Here is a 23,590-nt window from a genome sequence, read left to right as displayed (position 1 = left end):
TCTAGAAAGCTTTTGGCACCATCTAGATATGTTGCTAATTGTATTGTGGTTTAGTGGATCATATTATTTTGGTTCAAATATGTGTTGGAATATGTGCTGAGATGTTGTTTCGGGTCTCACCATGGCATGTGAAGATCTGCATTGAGTATTTTGCATCAGAAGAGGTTATGTGGCCATGTTGGTTGTTACTGATACACATTACATTTAGTAATAACTTTGGAGTATGCATTAGCATGTGCATTTTGTTGGATCAATCATGGAAGGATAAATTGCAATATTTTTTGGTTCCCTCTTTCTCCTGGAGTGGGTTGATTTGAGTATTTTAGGTCCGAGTGGCTTATTTTGTATAATATTGCTTATTCTATTTTGGTCAACCCTTAGTTAGGATTTCAATGTTGTATCTCATATTTAAGATGTGTGGATGGATGAATTGTAGTGTAGATGGGAAGTGAATTATGTGAGAAGTGTATGCAAATGACTTGCAAGCAAATTTGAGTTTGTAGTTATGTGAAATTCAATTTGAGAAGAGTGTTGAAGGTGATATTGTCTGCAAGATAGTGTGTTGTGATAATGAAGATTATCAGAGATGTTTTCCTTGTTTGCTTGATATAGTTATTCAAGGACAATTTCATGTTTAGGATAATCCTTCACAATTTCAAATTAGCTATTTAATTTTTCATTGATTGATAGTGAGTCCTTAGACAACAATTTGTATCTTATCCTGAAGAAGTGATCTTCAGTTGAGCAAGTCCTCTTTGTATCTTGCTTAAGTTTGTGTGCCTTAGTTCTACAAGTCTTTTAGGTGTTGGTGCTCCTTGGCAATAAGCCTAAAATGTCATAAACATTTTTATTCATATTGTGAGTTATATTCTCACTATGGTTTTTCCTTGTTTGGGTTTTCCACATAAATCTAGTGTTCATGTGTTGATGTTTGATGCTTATGTGTTGATGATTAATGTGTTATTGCTAAGTAAGTTAATGTTGAACATTATTAATTATCTATTTTGAAGTTTCGTACAAATTCACACCCCCCCCCCCCACTCTTAGTCCTATCAGGTGTTCAACACCTACATCCCTCATGACGTATTACAAACCTCAATTCTAAGATTTCATCTACCATTACTCCACCTACCCTATCCACTACCCCTCTCACATGTGTCATTCTCACTTCCTCCATTCACCTCCCTACTAGATCCACCTCTCTTTGCTTACCTCCATCTAGACCCATCCATATTAAATACATTATAATAGTTTTCCTCCCTCAAGCCTATTTCCCAATCCATCACCATTGTCATAACTCATACTAACTATAATCTTTTTTACATCCACCCTAGTGGACATTAATATTTTATCTTATTACCCTTTCTTCATTGGCCCTAAATGTATTCCTTTTTGCAATGGATCAAGTAGAAACTAAAATGGATGCAAGAATAGATGAATAAGATAGAAAGGAAATCAAGGATTCTAGACTTACACCACTATCCTATGAGTGAATAATAAATAATATGGAGCAATCCACTTTCCTCTTGACTACTCATGGAGGCCAAAATATTGAATAAGTTACTAACCATTTTAGTAAGCTCCCAAGAAATTACCCTCTTTTCACCCTATCCCCAACACAAATGGCTGAATTTATATCTTTTTAGATTTAACATCTCACTTAGCGGTATAACATTTTTTTCCCTTTGATAATTCAATTATTTGATTCGGTTTAATATAGTTTGAATTAGTTTAGATTTCTCAAATTATTCTTTACATTTTCATGTTATTTTTTTAATACTGACATGAGCTTGTTACTATTTTCTAAATATTTTTTTATATATATGGCCTCTTATTTTTTTCTATCATGGACACGTGTGTAAGCATTCAAACTCCAACATGACCACCATACTATATAGAAAGTGCAATTTTGTTTAAGTTCACAATATATGTCTATTTTTATTTCAATATCTTATACCTGGCCTCATATCTACTTAGTCTTTGCATTGGGTTCTTTCTTTTTGTTTCTTTTTTGTAATTCCAAAACAAAAACAATACATGTAGTATTATCACTTAAGGAATACATATACTTTACATAAGTAAGATACACTTAGATGAGACCAAATGTTGGTTTGTTTGTCATTGTATTAGATAATATTTTTGTGGCATTTCTTTTAATTTATGATATAGTTGAATTTAAACTTTAAAGTCTTAAAGGAATCAATTGTACTACATTCACCAACTTTCATATTTTCATCAGCTATAATATGCAAACTTGGTACATGGTTAAATTTTTTATTATTGTGTCTTTGTATTTAAAGGCTTTCAACATGCACAAATTCATATTGATTAATCAACTAATATTCCCAACCATTGTCAATGAGAACTTATTCTACTAGTGAAGTTGAATGGTTCAAAATGAGCCCACCAAGGATTAAGTATTGTTGAGTGCAAGGCCCCAAAATCATAAGAGATGAAGTTGAGATCATGCCTCAATTGGCTTAGCAAAATAGATACATCTTTGTCTTTAAAGTTTAGCGAAATAAATCTCAACCTATCTAAATTGATATAAAATACCATCATCAAAAAATTAAAAAAATCCTAGAAATTGAAAAGATAATCATTATCTAGGAACATTTTATTCTAAAACACTAAAGAAGAATCCTTATCTATACTGAAATCGTGCATAACACTAGATGACAAAATTATGTTATTCCCTATCAAATATATTGTTTTCTCATAATTGCTTCTATTTTATAATTTACTCTCAAAGATGTATATTGATATGAACAAATTTGTTTTGAATTACATGGAAATGAGTTTGGAACCCATCAATCCTTAGCTCTAAGCCAAGGAGATTTCAACCTATCTAAATTAAAATTAATACTTGTCTTTATCTACAAACAAAAGACAAAAAATACCTATTTCAACATCAATAAATTTCCACAATCCATTTGATTGAGTGTACGCTTCTGGATTCGATTGTGTGAAAAAATTTGCATCAACGTTTTGGATCACACTTTGTGATCCATCATCAGGATGATAGAGAGCATAAGGAGAAATGATGGATCATGAAGTGTGATTCAAAACGTTGATGCAAAAATTCTCATGCAATCGAATCCAGAAGCGTACAATCAATATCTTTTTGTTAAAAATATAATCATTTTATAAGTATTTTTTTATGTATCATTGAGTAGAATTTTTATGTATATCAAAATCATCTAGAACACTTGATGTTATTTTCTATATATATATATATTGTGTGTGTGTGTGTGTGTGTGTGTGTGTGTGTGTGTGTGTGTGTGTGTGTGTGTGTGTGTGTGTGTGTGTGATGATGAACAATTTTCTTTTGAATTGCATAGAAATGAGCTTGACAGCTAGGACCCCATTGGGCAATAAATATAGTGATACATCACATTCATGTTCAAGTCACTAGTCACTGCACATCTCATTTTTACTTGTTTGACAAAACTAGACAACTATTGGTGATTTGTAACGTTCAAAATCATGCAACAAATGGACGAGCTAACTTTACTTCTAAAGTGCTCTATCACCAAAAAATTATATATGAAATCTAATGTATAGATGTAGTGGGATCTCAATTGATATGATTTTTTTTTGTTTTGAACTGAATGGAAATGAGTTTGATAACCCTCAATCTTTAGCTTTACGCCAAAGAGATTTCAATCCATCTAAATTAAAATTAATCATTCCTTATGAGAAAACATAAATCTTCAACACATTGAAAAAATGATCATTCAAAAAATAATTAATTATAAAATATTGAAAAAAATTCTTTATCTATGTCAAAATCATCTAGAATACTCATTGACAAACATATTATTAAGATAGACATACAATTATATGAACAATATTCTTTATATTTATAATTTATTATAAAAATAGACATACAATTATATGAACAATGAACAATTTTCTTTTGAAGTGCATGGAAATGAGCTTGACACACAAGGCCACATGCCCAATACACATAGCATTACATCACTTCCATGTTCAAATCACTAGTCTTTACACGTACCGTTTGAATTAGATAACCGTTGGTGTCGGTGTCGTGTAACGTTCAAAATGATATAACACATGGACGAGCTGACGTCGCTTCCGCTGTGCTCTACGGCTCTAGCAGCTATATGGAATTGAATATACAGCTGCGGTGGGATCCCCCGTGATTTGATCAATCCTTATCACTTCTTTGAGAAACCAGATATTTACAGACGATAAGACTATCCAAGTGAATACCCTAATTATACACCAACTAACACATAAAAATATGGAACACATTGAATTAAATGGTTGCATAGGCACTAAAGTCGGATTAGCAGACGCAGATTTCGCTCAACGCTCATACAAGTTGCCCACTTTATTAACGAGTGGCTTCTTTAACAAAATATGGAAAAATCAGTTCCACAAGATATGCAACAGCTTACTTGACTCATTAAAGCAGAAACTCTAGCAGTAATGAACGGCTGTATAGAGGATGCGCTCAAATGCTGTCCTGCCCACCTTACAATGTAAATCGTGCCCTGTCTCATCAGTATCATCTCTTGCCAATCTAGTAAAGAGCCGTTGAACCAATTTTGGAAGTCTGAGTCTGCTCCGCGTCTTCGGATGCAACGGCTCAATTGTAGAGAGATGAGAGAAATCGATGTCTGGCATGGGCTCGTCTTCCTTAACAGCTGAGTTGTAGAGTTGAGAAGTGGGCATGTAGGCGAAGTGGGGCAATGACAAACTCCGGGCACGCCTATCTTTCATAATGCAAGCCGATGATGACTGGGGTTCTGCTGCGGCAATTGCGCGTTGAAGAGAGTAAAAGTGAAGAGCTCGAAGGAATCATAGAGACTACTCCCATAGTCCCACAGTAGAGGCTTCTGCTTGAGGTGGAGAGAGACATAATGAAGTTCGTCTGCACTGGCTCGCCTGCGGTGGAGGTTGTGCTGCTGCGCCATAAGGTGTCTGTGAGTTGTGTTGGAGAGCGCTTATGATTTAAAGGATAAAAGTGGAGAGAAATGGAAGAGGATGCTATTTCTCCACGTAATCGTTTGCTTATATAATCAAAGATATAATCAAAGAGCCTATCTTAATAATATGTTTGTCAATGAACATATTATAATCAAAGAGCCTATATAATCTACAACCCTTATAATGTTATGGTTTTATTCTGAAATATCTATTTGTATTCATGAAGTTGATTGATTAGGAGGTTATTTCACACAATGTTTTGATCTATTTCATCATTCCTCTTCATGCACCACTCTTTGTCGACTGATGTCTACATCATGTGATATTCTTATAAGATACTCTCTATGGTTTTAGGTAACATCAAGCTATCATTTATCCTTTCACTTTGTAAACAACAATAATTGTGAGTCTATTCTACCCCACTATTGCGAAATCCATTAGCTTGAATCATTCTAATGACCCCACAACCTTTTTTGGGATGATATAATCAACAAACCATGTTTTATCTTATACCCTCATTATTTAGGTTTTATTTCTAAAAAACCTTCATTTCTATACAAGAAATGATGTAAATATTTTTAGGGGTCTATTTAATTATTCTAAAATCAAGGATAATTTTTATTATGAGGTTAATTCTAGAGGCCCTCCCTTTTTAAATTCAGGAAAGTGTCTTTATTTCTTTCTTTTCAGTTAATTACTAAAAACCTCATTTGTATTAATGAAATAGTGTATAAATTTGTGATGTTTCACTTGTCAATTAAAGTGAACACAACAACATACAATTTCATCTTTTATAATCATTGAAATACATACATATCTTTTTTTCTTTTTTGGCTTGTCAACTACGCACAACGGTATATGTTTGTGGCATTCGGCTTAAGAAATATAGTAGCAACATACATACATACATATATGTTGATGGTTTGATTTATAATTTATATGTGATCTCATTTTCTTGGTGGGGTATCAATTTTAACGACTAATATAAATTCAGGATTATCTTTTTTACAAGTTTCATTAAAAAACCCTATTTATGTTCATGAAATTTTGTATGTATTTATGTACTTTCGATTGCCAACTTAACAACTTTTTCTTAATTTTGTATTTAATATATTACTAAACTATATATATATGTGTGTGTGTGTGTGTGTGTGTGGATGAGGAGAATCGTTCAAAATAGTAAAATTATTGTGGGAAATAATCCACTAATTGGAACTCAATAACATGTATGATGGATTTTATGAGGACTGTGGTTTGTGCTAGCATAGGATGTGGATTTTATAACATGTATGATGGATTTTAAAAATATGTTAATATGTTACTAAACACTATATATTGCATGACAACCTAAGCTCACGGGGTTTGAAATTGGATCAACTTATGAACAAGCCAAGACTGCTAGATTAAAATATAATTCATATAATTATTTTTTTATTTTTTTATTTATTTTTCAATAATAATTATCAATTCAAAATGGGTCATTACTAAAGAGCAAGAACTATTTATATAATTCAACAAAAATATATGTACTTTGAAAAGGAGATTCGTGTGTGTGTACGTATATGTATATGTATATGTATATGTATATGTATATGTACATAGAGAGAGAGAGAGAGAGGGGGAGAGAGATTTATAAGATTTATAGCTTGTATGTATTGTGTAATTTGTTATTCAAGTTTTTGAAGTCATATATATCTATTATTGTATAAGTTTCTTGCATGTAGCCATGGAGCTCAAGAAGGAATTTGTGCTATACTTTGTGGTTCACATTGTGTGTGTGTGGAGTCATTGTTTTATGCTAGTCTTCTTCTTGTTCTTGAAAATAAATATATTTTGTATTTTACCCATGCCATGATAGATTACTTAGACAAATGGAAACTACAAATTTAGTTGAACAAATATACTAGTATTTATGTATTGACATTTTAACTTTTATTAAATACAAATGCTACCTAGACAAATCCATTAAAATCTCTTAGGCTTGCGGATCTTAATTTTTTAGAATATGTGGTCTTGTAGACATCATTAAAATCTCGTTTATTTTTATTACTCGATTGGTGAAAATTTGAATGTGCAAATATTTTCTTAGAAACCCTAGGATGTGGGTTTTTGACTTCTTTCAACCTAGGGTTTTTAATCTCTATAGACTTGGATAATAGAATTTATTTTCTAGCCATAGTTTTTATTCTTTGAAACATTGATTAAAGCCTCATATACATGGGTAGAATAAATTCTAGTAAAAACAACTATTTAATTCTTAAATCAAAACATATTATTGGTAATTAAAAATTTTGTACATGTTATTTAATATTTTATTTTTTTAGATTTTTTTAATCTAAAAGCATATTGAGAATGTGTAAAATAATTAAATTCTTATATTTATGTCAATTTTGTTGGCAATATGTGTTGTCATTAATGTCAACCTACAATTTGTGTGTTGTCATTGATGATATGGTGATTGGTTGGATAGAGATTGTTGTAATCATTGAAAAAGTGATGATGAAATTGTATGTTGTCATTGATCATATGATATGGTATGATGGATTTTCAAATTATGGCAGATATTATCACTGATTATTAGGTTTTGTCACTATAGTGGGTTGATGATTAAATTGTTCCTTGTTGTAGATATCTGCCTTTTTGGTGTTGATGTCTACAATTAGTATGTCGTGTTGGTGCTAGGTGATTCATGACGTAGTTGAGTGCAAAAATATGATGATGAAGATTGTTGGAATTATTAGATATTGTCATTATTGAGATGTGGGAACTACATGTGGATGTTGTTACTAATGTTGGTTGCGCCTATTGCTTTGTTGATGAAATATATATTGATCTTTATTGGAAATGATACTATAACTATTGGATGCTATGATTAGTGGATAGTGTCTAGATCGATATCCCAAGTACTGATTTGGTGATTTCAAATGGTTGATGTTCTTGTGCAGAGGATTGTTGTATATTATGTTGACATTGATGAAGGATCTCAAATGGTAGTTGATAAAATGTTTCATGTTTGATGTCCACCCTTTTTGGTATTGATATCCAACATGCTTTCGTACCATGGTTGATAATGCTGATAATTCAAATTTGCTTTATCAGTGATGTGCTATGGAGATAATCGGTGCAAATACTTGTCCTTGTACGATATTGATGCTGACAATTGTTTTATCAAATATGAAGTTGTGTAAAGATGTTGTTAATGATGAGTTTGGTGTTGTGATAATGATGCATTCAAGACCAGTGATGATTGTGGTTGTTGTCTTTTGTGGATGTCCACCTTCTTGGTGCCTAATTTATACACTTAATTTGATGATGTGTTAATGATGATGATATTTCTTTGATGACATTTTTCTATGATAGTATTAATGTTGATGCTCATGATTGAGAATAGAGATAACATTGTGAGAGTATTATACTCATATGAGGACTGAAAGTATTAAGATGAGGATAAGATGCATTGAAATGAAAATAAAAAATGTTAAGATGATGATTAGAAGTATGGAAATAGCATGGAAATTTTTGTGTTGATCTTGTATATGTTGTAGATGATAGTTGTTCCTCAGTGAGAAGATGATGTTTCTAGGAGATTCAAGTCCTTAGAAATTTGGTGGAGTATGTTGTTGCAGGAATATATACTGAAGATATTGGATTGATTAGGATATTTATCTAATTATTTATTAATTAGTTCCTTTAATTACTATCTCACTTAAACTTAACTTAGTTATTTTTTTTGTTATCTATAGTTTTTTTTTGCTTTTCTAGCTTCAGTTCTAGGTGTAGTTTCAAGCTTAATTTAGCTCCTACTTTGCATTGCTTTAGTTCCCCTAATTTTAGCATTAGGTTTGTGTACCTATGGTTTCATTCATCATTTATATGAATTCAATCATTCATTGTGATTGTATCTCCAATAAATTTGTACAGTAATAAGTTATAAAATTTTCTAGTTGTTACAAAGCATACAATCTTTGATTGATCTCTTTTGTGTGATAGGTTTTTTGCTTGTAGAAGAATATTGATTCACGTGGTTGATCATCAATTCCTACATGATATTGAAGAAAAAATTTCAAGTTCCTATTTGCATGCTTGAGGGATCCAACTTGGTGTGAATTTTCCATGCACTTTGGGCTCTGGTGCAAGAGCACCTAACTTACCATCAAGCCTCTATGAGGCTAAATGTGAACATTTTATGTTTTCAAGTGTCAAGTATGTAAATAAGTTCTTGAGAGACCATTTATGATGTAATAAGGTAATTATTACCATTAGATGTTAGATCAAGTCGTTATTGGGTCAAATTGTCAAAGTTACTCAAAATTTGTCAAAATTGTAAAAGTTGTCAATATGTGGACAATGTGTCACAATGGGTCAAATTTGATGCCTAATATGATGTAAGGGTGTTTTTTAAATATTTGGACCTATTTTGATGAGTTTTGGGTCATGGGAAGGTTTAGAACTAAAAGTTGTTAATGTTGCAAAATGTTGTCACAAAGTTGTGAAGTTGTCATTTACACAAAAAGTTGCATTATTATACCCAACATACATATGGTTTGAAATTTAGTTGGATAATTTGTAACCACCATGTGGATTCATAAATAGACCTTGGGAAGGTCTAATCAAGGTTTTTGTTGAATCTATTGGGAAGAAATTAATAAGAATCTTGAAGTTTTGTGCACTTTCCTGTGTTATTCCACGTGACAGTCTGCTATAAGGGTTTGTTCATTCTAAAATATTATTCATATTCTTTGAAAATATATTTTTTATGGTGCATGAATGAGTATTATTCCATTTCCAAGTGGTTTCCTTCGGTTTGGTGCAATATAGAAGAAGATATCTTATTTTTTCTAAAATCTATCAAAACCCCAAACTAGGGTAATCTGAGAGCAAGAAAAATTTATTATGTTTTGTTTCCACATTGAAAGGATCTACAATGAATGGAAAATATTTTAAATATGTATCTTCATGTCTCTTAAGCTTTGCAGGTCGTCAAGATGCAAATTGCATGTGTTGAAGGTGGATGCAAGACTGAAATTAGTGTCTTGGTCTGTCATGACAGTAGGGTTTTGAAGAACCTGAATGGACAGAGTACAAGGAAAGGCTCCTTGAAGGGTGTTGAGTGTTAATAGGTGTATAGGGGTGACACAAGTCTATGACAAACAATATTTTCCTTTGATCAAACCAAAGTGTTCAATGTTTATTGACTTCCCTCTAAACGTGGATGTGACCATCACATTAGGACAACAGATTGGGTTTTCTTATTTTGAAAAGTCAATAGTCGATTGTTGGGGTTGGTGTTGAGGTTGGATGTCAGAGGAATGGTAGGGTGGTCCTCCATCTTCATCAAGTGCATTGGGAGGGTTAAAAATAAGGAGTAGATAATTGAAAGTTTGACTATCCTATTGGTGTTGTTTTGTCTTTGTGAACAATGTTAGGATAGTAGGGTGTCAAGATGATTTCTAGGGTGGTTGGGGGGGTTGAGACTTGTGTTTTGGTTATGGGAGAGAGAGTCGCCGATCTGTCCTTGAGTAACTTTGGGTTGGTGTGTGCCTAATTGGTGTTGGGAGTTGAGTCCTCAAGCATACTTGACTGTCATAAAATGACAGTGTTGCAACAATAGCATATCTTGTGACCTTATGGATGGTAGGGAGGGTAAAGGTTCATGGTTGTTCTTGTTGGAAGGCCCATGTAAGGGTGTCAAAGGGTTCATTTATTTGAGAGTATCTAATTCATGATGTAAGTTGAGTATTAGTAAGGTTAGTAACCTTGTGAGGACTGATGTTGCTTTATGAAGAGCAATCACCTTTTTGATTAGGTGAGTTGGGAAAAAGAAATCTCCCTAGTTGCTTAAGTTTGTTGAATGCTTTGCATCAGGCTCAAATAGAGGTTTCATTACATCCACAATGTCAAAAAACCCTAAGATTGACTATCATTTCTTAAAAATCCATGTAGTTGATAAATTGGGTCAAATTGGTTGAAGACACAAAAATCAAGGCAAAATCTAGGGGTAGTTGAAAAATGTGGGCACTTTGTGCGCAATATGAAGGTCAAAGTTTTTAATAATTTTTTTAATACACTTTATGTAAAATCAAAAGAGGTGCGTTGTGTTTTAAGAAGGGGTTCTAGAGTTTTAAAAGTCAAAGAGGAAGGTACTTCCATACCTTAAAGGCCTGCTCAAGCCTTACATCGACACTTGCATAGTGATCCACTCCTTTTTTTAGTAGACCTTAGAATATTTTGAAAAAGTTGAGAAATCCAACTTCTCACAACCCAAGATCACCTATATGCAAGAAAACCTGTCACAAGAGAAAAATGGAGAGAAAAAACCAACAATGGCTCTGAAGAAGGGAATTATCATTCAGAGAGGGAATAAAAAAAGAATTACAATACAATCCTTATAAAAAGACATTGTGCAACCCTAAATGAGAATGTATTTAATGATTAGAATAATTATTAAATACATACAATGCATAACTAAGAGAATGTTAAGAAGGAATAAAAGGTGACTTAATTTAAAACATTAAGCAAAATTAACCTTTTAATCTAACACCCCCTCTTAACATGAGCTTAGGGAGAAGCTGCAAACTAAATGCATGAAAGAAAATGCAACTACATGATGAAAGAAAAATTTGGGTCCAGACAACAAAGCCTAATGAGGTACCCAATCACAACCAAATCTCTATAAACCGGATAAATAGAGAAAACCATGTGGGAAAACTCTACTCCAAAAAAGAGATGGAAAAAGCATGCTTAAAAAAACATGAAGGAAGGAAGGCCTCAATGAGACCCCCCAAGGACAAATTCCTTCACCCCAAGCATAGAGTGCAACTAAAGATAGCGTAGAGATGTGAAAGGTTTAGTGAATATGTCATCAACCTTCTCTTCTGTAGGTATGTACTCCAAGATGAGAAAGCCATCTTGAATCAACTGTTTGATGAAGTGCATGTGGATCTCAATGTGTTTAGTCCTCTGATGCTCCACTGGGTTGCGAGAAATGTGCATGGCACTTAGATTGTCACACCAAAGAATAGTGGGACTATCAGGAGGGAACCCAAACTCAGTCGTCAACTGTCGAAGCCATAAAACCTCCTGACTAGCTAACATAGCTGCTTGGTACTCAGCCTCTGTAGATGGTAATGCAATAGCAGACTGCTTCTTGCAAGACCATGTGATAGGGCCAGAACCAAGGCAAAAAAAAAAGCCAGAAGTAGACTTCCGATCATGAGCATCATCAGCCCAATCTGAGAGTGAAGCCAACAATGTGAGGGGATCCTAAAGTATAGTGAATGCCAAACTATGTAGTGCCCTAAATGCACCTCAAAATGCGTTTGCCAGCTGACTAATGGCTCTCATGAGGATCATGTGAGAACCTAGAGACAAGATCAACTGCAAAGGAAAGATCCAGGCATGTATGTGTCAGGTACAACAAACTACCAACCAATAGACTGTATTAGGTAGAATCCACTGAAGGTGTAAAACAAGTGGCATACAAAACAACACCTGACTGAAATGGTGTGGGTGCAGGCTTGCAAGCAAGCATGTCAAATATGTGAAGCATATCAAGAGCACACTTATGTTGAAGTATGGAAATCCCATCGGAAGACTGAATAACTTGGAGGCCCAAAAAATAGTGCAGAAGTCCAAGATCTGTCATCTCAAACTGCTCCATTAAAGCTCTCTGAATATCCTGAATCAAGGAGGATGAGCTACCTATAATGATGAGATCATCAAAATATAGTATAAGATTAACTATATCATCCCCATGATGCTGAATATACATTGTGAGATCAGAATGACAATGTGTGAAGAGTGTGGAAAGCAAGAAAGAGTTCATCTTCTCATACCAAGCCCGAGGGGCCTGTTTGAGACCATATAATGAACGCTGAAGTCTGCAAACCAAAGAAGAATCTTGCACAAATTTCTAAGGTTTCTCCATATAGATCTCTTCATGAAGGTCTCCATGCAAGAAGGCACTCTTCACATCCATTTGAAAAATTGTCCATCCTTGTGAAGCTGCAAGCAAAAGTACAAAGTGAATAGAATTCATCTTGGCAATAGGAGAAGAGGTCTCGAAGTAATCAATACCCTCCACTTGAGAAAACCCCTTTGCAACAAGATGAGCCTTATACTTATAAATAGAACCATCTGCAACATACTTGGTATGGTACACCCACTTGCACCAAACCAACTTTCTCCCTTTCGGAAGTGTACAAAGATCCCAAGTATGATTCTTCATCAAAGAAGAATACTCCTCATCCATGGCCCTATCCCACTCTGGGTGACCTATGGCCTCTGAAAATTTATGAGGATCATCTGAAATGGCATGACTTAGAAGACTAGAACCAGATGTATGTGCACGAGTATGATAAGAATCTGAAGGATCACCTGCCATATAACCAACTGCATCAACTATAAATTGGGCCCACTTGGGCAAAGGCTGAGGTGCGGGTGGTGATGATGGTGGTGGAGATGGTAGACCATCATTTGCATCATCCTCAAGGAATAAGGAATCCTCAAAAGATAAAGAGGGAGGAGGAGATAGTGAGGGAGAAGTTGGTGATGGAGAATCCATCTGAGGAAGGCACTCATCAAACTAGACATCCCGCCTAAACAGGACCTCTCTAGAATTAGGATCAAACAAACTATATGCCTTAACATCCTCACAGTAGCCAACAAATATAAGTGGTTGGTTCTTCCTCTCCATGGATTTCCTCTGAGCATCTGGAATAAATCCCCAAGCCTCACTACCAGAAACTCGGAATGATGAAACATCAAGCTTGATATGGGACCAAGCCTCCTCAGGAGTCATCTGTTGCAATGCCTTATGAGGCATCCGATTCTGAATATAAGTGGCACAATTAACTACCTCAGCCCAAAAAGAAGGTTGCATAGAACGTGACTAAAGCATACAATTTGCCATCTCCCATAGTGTTATGTTCTTTTTCTTAGCAACACCATTCGACTAAGGAATGTGAGGAACTGATAACTGATGCTCCAAACCATGCTCTGTGCAAAAATATGTAAAAGCCTGATTCACATACTCTCACATTATCTATGTGTAACCTCTAGATAGAAAGACCTAATTGCTTCTCTACAAATGTCTTAAAGAATCAAAATGAATTAAAGACGTCAGACTTGCACTTAAGAAAGTATGCCCATGTACGTCTGGTGAAGTCATCAATGAATGTGAGCACATACTTGGCCCCTAAAAAAGATGGAGTCGGAAATAATATAAGATCATTGTGTACAAAATCCAAGGGTGCCTTGGCACATGTGACTCTACCTGTAGGAAAAGGATCTCGATGATGTTTGCCAAGTGCACAACCTCGACATACACCATCAGTATAGGATATCTGAGGGAGCCCAATTACAAGTTCTTGTGTTCTCATCTGTTATAAGTATTTGTAATTGACATGGCCAAAATGCTCATCCCAAAGTTTGCTCACTGAATCGGCATGTGCTACAAGAAAAACACTAGAACCATCTGGAATCTCAAACCCATCAAACCTGTATAACCGAGAATCAAGATTAACACTGCCAGTAGCCACAACCAAATCAAGAACATGGAGCTCTCTAATAAGCACATCATGTGGTGAGAACTCAACTATTTTACCAGAGCCAGAATGACAAATCTAATAAATAGAGAGGAGGTTTGTCAAAATGTCAGGAATAAAAAGAAGATCCTGAAGACAACCACTTGCCAATGGAATAAAACTTGAACCTAAAACTAAAAGTTGTGATGAGTCACCAACTACAATTTGTAAAGTATCACTTTGAGAAAGTGAGGTAACAAGCTGTTGAGAGTGTGTCATGTGGTGAGAAACCCCTGCATCAATAATCCAATTTGATGCAGAAGTAATAGCTCGTATAGATAGAGCATGTCCTTTCCCTATAGAAGAGGAAGAAGGAGGTTGAGGAAAAGAAATATGATGTTGTTTCATAGCTACCTCCAAAGCCTCTAATAGTTTCCAACACCTGGAAACTGGATGTCCTTCCTTGCCACAAAAATTGCAAAGTTCTTCTGATTTCGTCTTAGTCTTGGAAGAAGACTCACCAGACTTAGAAGATTTATCATGTTTGGGATAGGACTTCGGTTTAGAATCAGACTTAGGTGGTGGCTTGGAGGGACTCTCACTACCAGCTGAATCCTTCTTAGGCTTCAGTTTCTTCTTCTTGTTCTCTTTAAATGTTTGTGCAACCAATGCTTTGTTCTTTGATCCTATGAGAAATTCCAACTGAGATAGGTGAGCCTGCTCACGAGTCAATTGATCACATAGCACATCAAATGAAGGCATGGTGAAACATGCACCCAAGGAATCCATAGTAGAATAAAATGTAGAAGCAAATATCTGATAGGGACCTTGAAGATTAGAGACAATCAGGTAGATACACTTTGTGTCTGTCTTATTTTTACCACAATTATGGAGGATAGATCTGGTGGTTTTAAACTTGTTCAGAAAGTCCTCAATGTGAGGAAAGGACTCAAGTAACAAAGAAGAGAGTTTCGCCTCAATCTGTAATTCTTTGAACTCATTGATGGTACCAAAAAGATCAGCAAACTTGGACCACATAGCCCGAGGAGTGAGCAAACCATCAAGGTGAAAAAGAAAGCTATCTGAAACATGTAAGGACATGACACCCATAGCCTCATCCATCTTATTCATGTGCTGAAGAATCTCAAAAGGACGTTGCAACAGAGGTTGAGCCTCATCCAAACAGGACCACAATCCTCTTGATCTAAGAAGCCTCGTTATACGAGCTTTCTAGAGGTGATAGTTTTGTGATGCAAGAAGCTCAACTGAAGAATCAACCATGTGTACCTGTACATGTACCTGTACTTGCTCTTTTTAAAAAAAATCAAGTCACTTTTTATTCCTTCAGCCTAATTAGATGTAACGTGCAAATAAAAAATAGTTGACCCCAAAACAATCTCCAATGCAATGTGAAAGGAAATTTAAATGTGTGAGGCATTACACCATGTCGGTACACCTTCTAGACACATCCAAATTGACTCCTATGCAACCACACACTACCGCTTGGACCAAAACACCATAGGTTATAACTCTATTAATGTGCACCAACACATCTTACTCAAACAATGTGGATCACCAAACACACTTGCAGATGACCAACATAGCATTACTTGACACCAAGCAATCCTGATCAATGAACTGCATCACTCCAACCAACTAAAGGTATAGGAATGCAACACATTCCTGTAAACTACTACTCTATTACTACCCCAACCAAAACTCAAACCCAATTATCTCCAATTGTAAAACACTTGAACATTTGAAAACTAAAATATAATGATAATTTGTACATACAACAACTTCATCAATAGATGATGCATATCTGCCACAATCTAAACCAAAACCTAACTAATAGATTGTTCATCGAAATAATCACATTTAGTTGACAACCACTGAGGACCACAAAAACCATCACTAGAGATTCAAAAAATCCAAAAAACATCATGGCATGCCATCACAAGTATCTGCAAGCAAGCTTTATACATCTACATGATCACTATACTAAGTCACTATTACTGCACCATATCAGATTGCATTTGAACCAAGAATATTGCTATGTTATTGTAGCGTCCTAAAACTGCGACACTTGCAATTTCGACCGCATTTGGGTCTTCACGATGGCGACGCAACACGCAACCTGAATGGAGACCCCGAAACCTGATTATGACACTGAAAACTGCATTTTCTTGCACCCTGGCCTGAACCTCCTTTGCACCCTGCTGTCCCGGGAGGTGGGTCCAGAGCGCCCAGCACCCTGGTCCCCCAGGACCATGGCGCCCAGCGCCCTGGTCCCTGGGTCCTATTTTGGGCCCGGTCTCTTTTGGGACTTCGGGCCTTTTTGTTTGCAAATTGGAAAATAACATTTCCTGGTCGGCCTAAGGTCGGGAAAATCAGTCTATCAGCCCTAATTGACAAGTATATAAACTACATTTTCCTCTTTCATTCGATATGATGGAAAAAAACGTGGAAACTATACTCAAGCATTCAAGCATTCAAGCATTCTTTCAAGCAATTGATCATTCTAAGTCTCCATTCAAGGCTAAGTGTTGCATTCAAGACAAGGATTCAACCATTGAAGAGGAGATCACATACTACATGCTACATACAACATACAACAATACAACAAACAACAACATCTATACCTTCGCACATAAGGATACAAACATCCTTACAACAAGGTATTAGTACTTGTTTTACATTACATTTACAACATTTTTCATTTCTTGGTTAATTCCAAAACCGGGGTTTGACCTAAAGGCAAACCCCTAATCCCTAACCCCCCAATCGTCTTTGCTTTTCTGTGTGTAGGTTGTAGGTACGTGGCTGAAATTGAAGATCTGGAATCCTTGTGCAGAGACGAACAGATCCCCCTTCGTTTCGCGGATTTTTCGGAGGACCGTGTGCACGCCGAGCACCATCGTCCCGTCAACTTTTGCTCAAATTTGCAGGACAGCGCCGTATCGACATTTTACTACTAATTCCAGGTCCGCAGCTTCATATCTTATCCCTATCTCAGTTTATAAGCGAATCTTTATCACTTTCTATGCATTCCTAGCTTAATTCTTCTATCAACATTCTTTACAAAAGAGGGTAGCCTTGCTTTCTTAACCCTTGAAACACATTTAGCATCCAATCTTGCATTGTGTGGGATTGGATCTTGTGGGTTTCAACCCCTCTTTTGAATGTAAAGTCTCTCCCCTAAGTGAAAACCATCAACCCTAGTGAATCTCCCTTCTCTCTCCTTGGAGTTGGAAGAGGGGAGAGCAACTAGGGTTCGATCGCAATTTTCCGCTTTACATTTTGGTGAACCCGACGTGAACATCCTTTCTGATTATTCATAGTTAGATCTGAAAATTGGATTCCTTGATTACATTTCCATGTTTGATCTTTTGCAAAATTTTAGAGGTTAATTGCATAAAAACCCTAAATTTTCTTTTTAAGTAATTAAACTTGTGAAATGTTTAATTGTTGATGCTTGTTTCAGATCTGCCCTTCTATTACAAATTATCAATTCATATTTGTGCTTTGATTTTGAAAATTAAGTGGTTAAGTGTCAAAACCCTAATTTTTGAAACCCTCTTGATTCAACCTTTGACTGATAATTTCACTAATCAAAACATCTCCAAATCAGCTGTAACTTTGGATTCCGCAATAAAATCACAATATCTTTCATCCCTGAAAATTTGGAAAAAAGTTGCGAGGACCGTGTGCACTCCGAGCGCCATCGTCCCCGACATTTTTTCCGAAATTTCGGGAGCGAGATCTTACTGTATTTTCCTGCTAAAATCCAGAATTTTGGCTGATTTTATCAATTTTAACACCTTCAAAATTACAGTCAAAGTTGGTCTAGTGATTGCTTGGATTGAGGCTTCTAATCATTCAAAAATTGTTGAAATTGAAATTTGTGTCAAAATTGTGTTTCTTACAGTCCTAAATCTGAAAAGTGTGTTATCATTCATTCGAAATTTCAGTGATTTATTCAAATTTTTGCAATTTGTGACTTTTGAAATTAAGTGCTTAATTACAACCAGTTTGATTTCCGCTTTCAAAATCGAATTTTGCGTGAAATTAAGTCAATTTTTAAAATCCAAAACTTGCATTGCTTTTGGTATTCCCTTTAAAATCATAAAATTCAAAATTTCAGTTTCCCTCTCTTTTTCAAAATTCAAATTTTGCATTTTTCGACAATCTGGGTAGGGTTCAATTTTGAGATTGCAACTTTAATTTGGCCTATCTACAGATCGTAAAATCACTCAATTTTTTCAGGTTAGCTATAAAATCATCATAACTTTCATCCCTGCAAATTTCGAAAAAAGTTGTGAGGACCGTGTGCACTCCGAGTGCCACGGTCCCGGACATTTTTTCTAAAATTTCGGGAGATTGTCCTGATTGTATTTAACAGCTTAAATCTGGAAGATTGGCTGGTTTTACTGAAATTTGCTACCTCTAAAATTCAAAATCTTCTCTCTCTCTAGTGCATGAGTTTTACAACAGTAAGCCCTACTTACACTATTCCCGTTAGACGAAGCCTTAGAATTAAGTCCTTCCAAGGTTTAATTACTGAGGAGATGGAACCTAATTTGAATGGCCTTTTTAACAAGGATATGGGTAATTCCTCTAATCCTCTTAATGATGAAGAAGCTCTCCATGAGGTTTCTGTAGAACAACTTTCAAAATTGGATAACCAATTTGATGATTTTCGACAATGGATGTCTCAAGAATACCCTGATAGTCAAGCTCTTCCTTTAATTGAGGGTCTAAAACGTATGCTTCAAAGTGATAAGAATGGAGTTGATATTTTGCGTGGTATTGCACACATTGTGGATTCAAATGTGATGCCTATGAAGAGTTGTGTCGAAACCTTAGGTTATACACAACCTCCTACTCAAGACAATCATTCTATTCCTTTGACGACTCCTATTGCTAGTATACCTACTTTTACATCAAACATAATGACTACTTCAATACAAGATATTCCTCCTATGATCACTAGTCATGGGGGCAATCCCTCTTCTTCAATTAACCCTCTTCCTTCATTCAATCCAACTTCTTCATTCATTCCTTCAATGAGTGTTCCTATTACATCTCCGCAAATGAACATGACGCAAGGGGGCAATTCATTTAACCCTTCCATTCCTCCTTGTAGTGTTCCTCCTTTCCAATCATCTCCTATGACTAACTATCATAGTGTCCCACCACCTTACTTTCTACCTTCTTTCAATAACATAACACCTCCATCACAATCTAACACGTCTAATATGAACTCTTCGACTGAAGCGACCATTAACAATCTTGCACAAACTGTCTCTTCTTTACAGCAACAAATTGCCTCTATGAATCAATCTAAGTTTAGTGTGCCCACATTTGATGTTGCGAGTCCACTTTCTCTTGACATTGTTCGAGCTATTCCCCCTAAACATGTTGAAATTCCACATTTGGAGCTTTATAATGGTAAGGGTGATCCTCTAACACATGTTAAGACCTTTCAAACAATATGTATTGATTTTGCTTATGACCAAAGGTTGCTTGCAAAATTGTTTACTAGAACATTAAGAGATAAAGCCCTACAATGGTATTGCTCGTTGCCTTCCTATTCTATTACTTCTTTCAAACAACTTGCAAATGCTTTCATTCAACAATTTCAAAACAATATAAGTCCTAAAGTTACTTTGATTGATTTAATGCATTGTAAACAAGGTGTTAAAGAAAAAGTGACCAATTTCATTGGTAGATATAAGCATTTGTATGCTCAAATTTCTTTTCCAGTGCCTGACAATGATATTCAAAGAATCTTTATTTCTAATTTACAAAAAGATATTCGAGACAAACTCCTGTTTTCTGAGTTTACTTCTTTCCAACAGTTGTGCACAACTCTTCACAATTATCAACTGACTGTGAGTCAAATGGAACAATCACATCCTATGACTCCGAGTGATAAGGGTGATAGTAGTCAACAACCATTTGGGAAGTTTAAACCGAACAGAGAGTCCATTAAATTCAATGAAAACATCATCAACAACAATGTGAATGCAGCATCAGGTGTGTCTCCTATTTCTAAGTTTTTCAAGAGAGAAAGAAAGTTTACTCCTTTGAATGAATCATTGCATAGTATTATGAATAAGTTATTGGAACAAAATGTGCTTACTCTTCCTCCTATAAGGAAAATTGATCCTGCAAAGATTACTTCACCTTATTTTGATAACAAATCTTTTTGTCAATTTCATCGTCAGCCTGGGCATGATACTGAAAAATGTTTTGCTTTAAAGGGGAAAATTCAAGATTTGATTGATAATAATACTATCTATGTTTCTGGTGTGAATGATAAAGGCAATACATCTGTAGCTCCTCCTAACCAAAATCTTCAGATTTTCACTGATCCATTACCTTCTCATACCTCTAATGCGATTGATACTACTGATTCCTCTGTCTCACCTGATGATCTTGTGTCCATGACTCCGAATGTGATTAACTTTGTAGAGCAACAGAAAATCCCTAAAGAACCTTCCATCACATTTAATTCTAGTGAAACCATTAGGGCACCTGATGGTCCTTTATATATAGTTGCAAAAGTCAAGAACACACCTTGCCGTGGAGTGCTTATTGATCCTTCTTGTATGGTTAATGTCATTACTGAAGAATTTCTTTTTACTTTGAAATTGAATCAAGTTATCTATGACAAAACAGATGTGGTTGTGAAACTATTTGATGCATTTTCTTCTCCTGCAATTGGTTCTATTACATTACCTATTGAGGTCCGTAACAAATCCCTTGATGTGAACTTTGCTATTATTCCATCTTCCGAACAATTTCGTGTGAAGCTTGGCTATCCTTGGCTATCTTCCATGAAAGCTATTGCTTCTCCTATTCGCAAATGTTTGAAATTTCCCCATAATGGTGAAGTTGTTACTATCAATCATAGTCTCTTTAAACCAGCTGAAAGAACTTCTAGCGTTCCTCTTGATTACTTTTGGCCTAAACAATTCCAATCTCTTCCTCCGCGAAGTGATCATCTTTTCAAATCTTATCAAAAGTGGAAAATAGATATGATCCTATCTCTAAGTGAACCTAGAACACCTAAACTTGACATTCCTATCATTCTTGAGAAGGAAGTTCTTCCGTTGAAAGATAAAACTAATGTCTTTCCTCAAGAAGATTCCCAACCCATCCCTATGGATGTGACTATGCCTATATCTAATAAACTTCCTAAAAGTAGACCTATCCCTCCTTGTCATGATGGACTTGGTCTCCTTCCTAAACCAAATATTCCTCCCTTATATGGAGCAGTTCCTCGTCCTTCCTCTTATGGAGAGAAGAGACCTTCCTCTTCTCCTATTATTCAACCTAAGAGACCACAACCTAAACACCCAAGTGCTAAGGATGAGAACAATCCTCCTCCTCAATCTCCTAATCTTCCTACTAAGACTAGATGAAATCGTTCTGCACGTGAACGCCGGCGAAAGCGTCGTCTTAGAGCTCAAACTTTGCAATTCCCAAAAACACCTTCAACAAGCATTATTCCATTTTCTCCTCAGCCGACGATTGAGCTGAAATCTCCTAAACATAAGATGCATGATGGTCTTGATCCTGTGCGAGTTAAAGATCCTATTTTCATAAATCTTGATGATGATATAGATGAAAATGTTATTCATGATGAAAATGCTACTTCTCCTATTCATTCTAATAGTGAATATGAACTTGTTGATATTGATAACCATTTATCTAACGAATTTTCTAAAGCACTTATCCTAGCTCCTAGACAAGAACACCGCGGTTTGGGATATGAACATAGCCCTTGTTTGGATCTTGTGATAGCTCCATCTGCTGTGTTGGATGTTCCTCCTCTAGCGTGTTCCCTGCCTTCCCGAAACATTGATCAGCAAGATCGGGGGGTAGATGACGTGCTAGACTAGTTCATTAGCATAGCAGATTCTCTCCTCCTCTCTTTCGTTACTTCTTCTATGTGTTATTCTCATTCTTCTATTTGTTGTCCTTAGTGTTGTCTACTTGAGGACGATGCAAAGCATTGAGATCTCTCGATCTCTCTCATGTTGACTCAAAAGACACATGTGTTCCCTTCTTCTAGGTGACCTTCCTTGATTGGGGAATGAAGAACAATTATGCATACATACATATGATATACATGAATAATCATACAGCATACTGACCCCGAGGAAAGCGAAGTCACCTCGTGCTTTGTGTTTTGTATCTATTATCCTTGGGCTTATCTCACACTTGGGGGCTAAATCCTTGCGATAACGTGCTCCTTTCTCATTTCTTATATGTATCACTACCTTAAAGCAATCACCCCTGGTGAGGCGTGTGCGATCGCTTTAACGTAGGGGGGCATACATCCCGTCCATATCTTTTCAAGATACTTGAAAATTTCTTGACAAATTTAGCTTTGCCTTGAAAATTTTTGATATCTTTCTCGCATGACTCATAGTGAGGGAACCTTACTACTGACAGTCATGGTTCTCCCTCGTGATCTTCCCTTTTACTTCGTCAATCGAAGTCGTAAGATCCTTAGTCCACTGGGGGCTTGGTGTATCTTGCCTCCTTGACGTTGTGAAAGTCCTTCAATGTTGTTTCCTTGTACTTTACCGGAAGTATGAGCTTACGCTTATACTCCCGCTAAAGTGGGGGCTAAATGTAGCGTCCTAAAATTGTGACACTTGCAATTTCGATCGCATTTGGGTCTTCACGATGGCGACGCAACACGCAACCTGAATGGAGACCCCGAAACCTGATTATGACACTGAAAACTGCATTTTCTTGCACCCTGGCCTGAACCTCCTTTGCACCCTGCTGTCTCGGGAGGTGGGACCAGAGCGCCTAGCGCCCTGGTCCTTCAGGACCAGGGCGCCCAGCACCCTGGTCCCTGGGTCCTATTTTGGGCCCGGTCTCTTTTGGGACTTCGGGCCTTTTTGTTTGCAAATTGGAAAATAACATTTCCTGGTCAGCCTAAGGTTGGGAAAATCAGTCTATCAACCCTAATTGACAAGTATATAAACTACATTTTCCTCTTTCATTCGATATGATGGAAAAAGCGTGGAAACTATACTCAAGCATTCAAGCATTCAAGCATTCTTTCAAGCAATTGATCATTCTAA

Source organism: Cryptomeria japonica, chromosome 3 (assembly GCF_030272615.1).
Source record: "Cryptomeria japonica chromosome 3, Sugi_1.0, whole genome shotgun sequence".
NCBI lineage: Eukaryota > Viridiplantae > Streptophyta > Pinopsida > Cupressales > Cupressaceae > Cryptomeria > Cryptomeria japonica.
This window is presented reverse-complemented; position numbering follows the sequence as displayed.